Source organism: Marmota flaviventris, chromosome 5 (genome assembly GCF_047511675.1).
Source record: "Marmota flaviventris isolate mMarFla1 chromosome 5, mMarFla1.hap1, whole genome shotgun sequence".
Taxonomy (NCBI): domain Eukaryota; kingdom Metazoa; phylum Chordata; class Mammalia; order Rodentia; family Sciuridae; genus Marmota; species Marmota flaviventris.
In genome coordinates, this window is record NC_092502.1 from 54636076 (window position 1) to 54642075 (window position 6000).

Below are 6000 nucleotides of genomic sequence, written 5' to 3' on the forward strand. Positions count from 1 at the left end.
ACTGATCCGGCCTGACACCAGACAGGAGACCCAAGCACAACAGCAAAGCTAGTGTGGGACCAATGGGTGTCCATGGCTTGGGATCAAACACCATGTTCCTGGCAATCAGGCATGACTCCTGATCTCTGTATGGTGTTGGACAATTTCGAAATACCTTCTTGTACATGATTCTACACTATCCTCACCACAATGCAATAAATTTTTTAAAAAGACAATACTAGTGCCATTTTTCAACTGATTTTCTCAAGGCCATAAGGCTAGCACAGAAAGACATGGCTTGGACTCCACATTTGGCACCCTTTCTACTACACCTCAAATGTATTTTACATTTCTAATTCCAAAAAGAAGAGTTTTCCATTTCAGCTCCCCACACCCCTGTACCACCAACACATACACTCCCACTGCCCCTTCCAAGACTGGGAAAGTTCAAGTAACAACAAGCAGCAGCAAAATCACCCGATGCTCCTTGGAGTCCTGACAACGTTGACAAAGTCCTTGGCAGGCCCTTCTGTTTTCGTGATCAATGGTACTGAAGCCAGGAACAAGCCTTTCTGGCTCTGAGCTGATCTCTACCGTGAAAATGCATGCAAGTGTACACATTCGTTGATATTCTGAGCACAGAGGATGAAATAATTCTGCATCGTGTCCATTTTTGTGCTGTTAAGGCATACGGTTGCTTTGCAAGCAAAACAGTAGATCTTTCATTTGTCGGTGACATTCCACAAAGTGCTTATAATTCAGTGTTAGCTTATCAGCCGTCCAATCTCCCACTCTAGGGAATGTGTCAACCATCAAAAGGAGCGGAGGAGGTGTGCTGCATCTTAATGGCTTTCATTTCATCAGACTTACTTTCTTAAGGGCATTTAATCAATGAGGACAAGTAGTAGGCAGATTTTTAAATAAATGTGTCACTTTAGGTTAATCCACAGCACAGTGGAATGTATTTGTTTATGCGACTCCCAAATATGTCTCTCTGTTGCTCAGCAGAATTGATAATCTGTAAATCAAAACATGTTACAAGTAGTTTTAAACTATCCCCCAAGGAATGGCTTTATTTGACCTGCTTGAATGGGAGACATCCAGGAGTTTCAGGGACAAGGGTGTTGAATGTCAAAGCTGCTCAGAATGCTTGAGTGAAATGCCAGTTCCATTTACAACAAAGCTTTCTATTCATTCTTTCTTCCATTCTTTCATTAAACCAGGTGAATAATGTGCTAAAAAGATGTGTTTGAGATGACAAAGAGGCTTGCAAAAGATGGCAAGCTGGGAATCAAGGAGGACTGCAGGACTTTACTTTTTTTTTCCACCCTTTGGGCTACTATTAAATGCAGAAGCAAAGAAAAATTAAAAGTAGATTGGTGGATAATGATGGGGCTTGTATCATTTTGCATTGATTATTCCGAGATTCTGGCTTCTGTTTGTTCTCTCTGCTTTTTGCATCTTTAATGTGGCCCAGACAAACAGAAGTGCTGTAATTGTGTAAACTCAGGTCCCATGTCAAATAGAAATTTCTTTTGCCATCCGTTATCAGCTATCTGAACTGTCAAAATATGATTGTCACATCTGCTGGCAGTGTATTGGCCAGGTTGGGATGTGAATGTGGTGTTGTTATTTTAAATTGATTTTCTTAATGCTGGCCATAAGCGTGCCCATGTGCACACTCGCAGGTCTTTTCAGTCCTTTTAACAAAGCTTGAACTGTGTTGACATTTGTCCCTAGGCAGCAGTGTCCATTCAGAGTAGGACCTCTGCTGAGGCTTTTGTTGGAAACACTTAAATAATCTCTTTCTTCTTTCTTTCTTTTTCTTTCTTTTTTTTTTAACAGAGTGTTTACCAAATAAGATTGAGACTGTATGATCCTTTTGACACTGCAGCTAACGAAAGTTATTAATATTCTGTGGGCTGCAGAGCAAGAATCTATTTAATGGTTTCAAGAATCATTCAAATCCCAGGCACAGCCTTCACTGCAGCTTTTTATAGACAGAAAAGGATATCCAGCTCTGTGTGTGTGTGTGTGTGTGTGTGTGTGTGTGTGTGTGTGTGTGACATTGCAGAGGACGCTGGGGATAGATAAAAGCTCACTGTATTATGTCTCTTTCTCCATTTCTTTACAGACAGCTAAAGGAGAAGCTGGCTCTCTTGGACTCAGAAAGTCATTAAACTGCCAGTGCTTGTGAATGAACATCAGAAGGAAAGATGATGCTCTCCATTTTTATTTTATTTTGCTGAAAATGGTGACATTTAAATAATGATGCATAATCTCTTTTTAGGCTCAGTAAGGACCCTGCAGGTTTTTAGAATGTTGCCTGTGCCTCCTTAGGGTGCCAGGACCTCAGAGTTTCCAAGACATTTAGGGAGAAAACCCGGGCTCTAAGTGCACCTATAAACATACATAATAGCCAATTTACAAGAGAGACGAGTCAGAATGGATATTCATGTGCCAGCTTGTAGTACAATTCAGCTTTCAATTCTGAGACAAATTAAATTCATTCTTGTGCATCCTAGTGGTAATGTACAATTAGCTTTCAGAAACTGTAATATATTTTCCTATCATATAGGAGCCTGTGGAAATTTCAAGGGTAACCTCTCCAGTCCCCTTAACAGTAATCTTAAGTGTATATCTCCAACGTTACATAAATCAAACCATTTGGTAAACCGTGCTGTAACCTTTTTAAATATATCTCCCTGTTAGTTTAACATCATTATATCCCATTGTGATGAAAATGGACTTTCTGTATCCAGCGATAATGAAAATAGCCACTTTATGCAGTTTCTGCATGCAATTATCCCGGCTTTTCTCAGACTCTAGAGAAATCTAAGCTAATTGCTTTGGGACTTTTCCTACATTTCCATAAATTCTTTGTTAATTTTTCATGAGTAACTGTTATTGCAGTCGCCCTTAAAGTTCCCATTGTATTCAATAATGTAAAGAAGTCATTTTGGAAACAGGAGAGATTTGCTGGTGTCCCTGCCAGAGCTGGACTACTTTTGATCCCTGTGTATTCTCAGGTGAGGTGGATTTTCATTCTCTTTTTCTCTCTCTTTTTGATACAAGCTGTTCTTCATCCGAGTTTACTCAAAGCCAATCTAAAAGCAGTCCTGTGTGGTGCACGACCTTGTCATTATAGGACATGAATTGAGTTTGCTTTATCTGACAGTTTGCTCTGGAATTGCTTTTATACCCACTCATCAACCCCAAAGACAAAGAACTGTGTTTTAAGTGATAGAGGAGCAACTGAATGAGCCAGGTTTCCCAGGGAATACTCTGAAATTACCTTAGATGTTACATTTGATTTATTGATTGTTTCAAACCCAGAGCCACAATTTCTGTAGCTTCCAATAAGTGCGACCCAAGAACACCTCAAACACATTGCAGAAATTTTCGGAGATTTTTCAGCCTAATTCTCTTCCTTGAGGCCCCTCCAGTATGAGAGCATGCCCTCTGGATCCACTAAAGGAACACAATCTTTCCTCACTTGTTCTTAGGCAGGGCTGCAGTCCGCATAGACAAACCTAATGCTTAAGACACTGCAAGCGCACACATGACGAGAGAGAAAAGTTTAGTTTTGATTAACTTATCCAAATTAGTGATCAGAAAAATCTAGAAAGACACTCTCTTTCACAGTACACACAAGGCTTGTGTTGTCCAGTTTTTCTATTCAAGATTTATTTCAAGTCTCATGGGAGACGAGAATCAATTCATCAATCCTTTCCCAAGATTTGTGCAGATTGCTATATGGATGTGATATACCTCAATAAAAAAAAAAAAAAAAAAAACGGCATGGAGAGAGGGCAAAAAGGAGTCACCTGTATCTTGTCATTACTTTGGGCTTCTACAGTATTTGGTCTTTGTGGGAAGCAGCTAGCTTTGGGGAAGTTACTCTGCCACTTTCAGCCCACCTTGAACTCTTGGTTGGCAGCTTTGAATGACTGACTTCTAAGAAGAGCACCTGCATTCCCTGTAGTTTATAATCTCTTCTCCAACATCATGAGAAGGAACTTGGCTATATTTAGAGCAAATCACAGAGTGGCTAGACGACACCATACATTTGGGCACAGGAGTGGTCAGTGTAGCAGTTCTTCCCACATTTGACCTCAGAGCTGACTTTCCATGGTGGGAAGTTAATGAGCTTTCCTTGATGTGGGTTTTTGTGTTATCCACAGGTAGCTTTGGCAGCCTTGGTGGGAAAACTGCCCATTTGCAAACAGGCTCATGTATCAGCAAATGACCAAGGAGACCAAACCCACTGGGAGTTATTCACATTGTCTAAATCCATTCATGCTCTCTTAGGGGAAACAGAATAAACAAACATTTTGGCAAGCAAGAATGAAACCTGCTACTTCCCAAGGTCATAAAAGCAAAGTTCTTGAAGACCAGTATCTTTTAGGAGTTTTCCCAAGGGGTAATTGTTAACTCAGCAGGCAGTTCAGGAAACATGTTTTAAGTTAAAAGGACACTAAGAGAGTGACAACATTTAAGATATACAGAATATTTAGTTTAGTATTGAGAAATCCTAAATAGTTCTCAATCTTTGGTGAAGACTAGCCAGTCACTGCTGGTACTGCAGGTGTTCTAGTTTCTCACAGGTGCCCAGGTACATGGAAGCCTCAATCACACTTTCTCCAAATCACAACCCAGGAGTCCATCCTCTCTTATCTTCCAAATGGCATTAAAGCGTTCCTTCTTCAGCAGTTTTGCAAACAGTAATATCCTTGGCTATGGAAATGTGTATCAGCTACACTGTATGACAACAACAGTTATGTCTTTTAAGGACATTATCAGGAAGGGGCTCTGAAGTCCCTGATATTACCAATTTGTCATTGAAAACTCAAAATTGGATGAGTTTGGAAGTACTCTAACTCAGAAATAAGAAAAGCTGGTTATTGAACAGGATTTTTTCTTAACAATGAAATTTGCATAAAACAGTTCCTTACACATTTGCAGTCCCTCTTGTTATTCTCCTAACCATGTGGTTTAGGAAGCTTAATCCCCATTTTATAGGTGAAGAAACTGATGCTCAGGCAGATCAACTCAATTATCTAAGATAACATACTAAACAACAGAGGCAGAATTCTGGACTTCCTACCACCAACTCTGTTTCCTCCATGCCACATTCAAGTGTCACCTCTTCTGTGCCCTTTTGACCTTTAGCCTTGACCCATACTCACAGAATTGTTTACATGGCTCTTGGTCTCCCACAGTATTATGTGTGAACTTCCTCCATGGTAACTATAATCCTTCATTGCAGTTTTTGTTTGTGTGTTGGGTAGACTCTGAGTTCCTGGTGACAAATGTCCTCCCCTATTCAAGTTTGTATTCTCAACACTCTCCACCCTGCAATAGCTATCCTAGGCACACATTGACTGTAAGACGATATTGATGCAAAATAAACATATGAAGATATCGAAGTACTCACATAGATACGTGAAAATTAAACCAACAATGAGATTTGACTTTTTAACTACCATGTCAGTGGAAGGCTTTCTATCACAGAGTGTTTTCTAGGATGGAGGCAGGGGACAGGACTCTAATTTGTTGGTTTGCATCAAAATTAGAATAATTTAAAATAGTTTTTCATCAATACCTACCAAAATTGTTAAATTCCTGCTCTAGACATTTGGCCTTCAAATATACCTGCAAAAGGGTACAAAGGCGTACAGAATATTTGACAAAGTATTATTTATAGTGGGAAACAAAATGAAAACGTCCTCAATGGCTGCTATAGCATGGATCTGGAATGTCCTCCAAAACCCAGGTGCTAAAGGCTTGTTTTTCAGCTTGTTGCTATTGGAAGGTGGTGGAAATCTTTTAAAAGTATGGCCTATTGAGAGATTTTATACCCATTTATGATTTCATACCCATTCCTCCACTATGCACTCCTGCCATGATATCCTGCCTTACACAGTCCCAATAACAGTGATCCAAGTGAGACCAAATAAACCTTTATTCCTTATAAGTCAATTGCCTCAGATATTTTGTTTTGGCAACAGAAAGCTGACT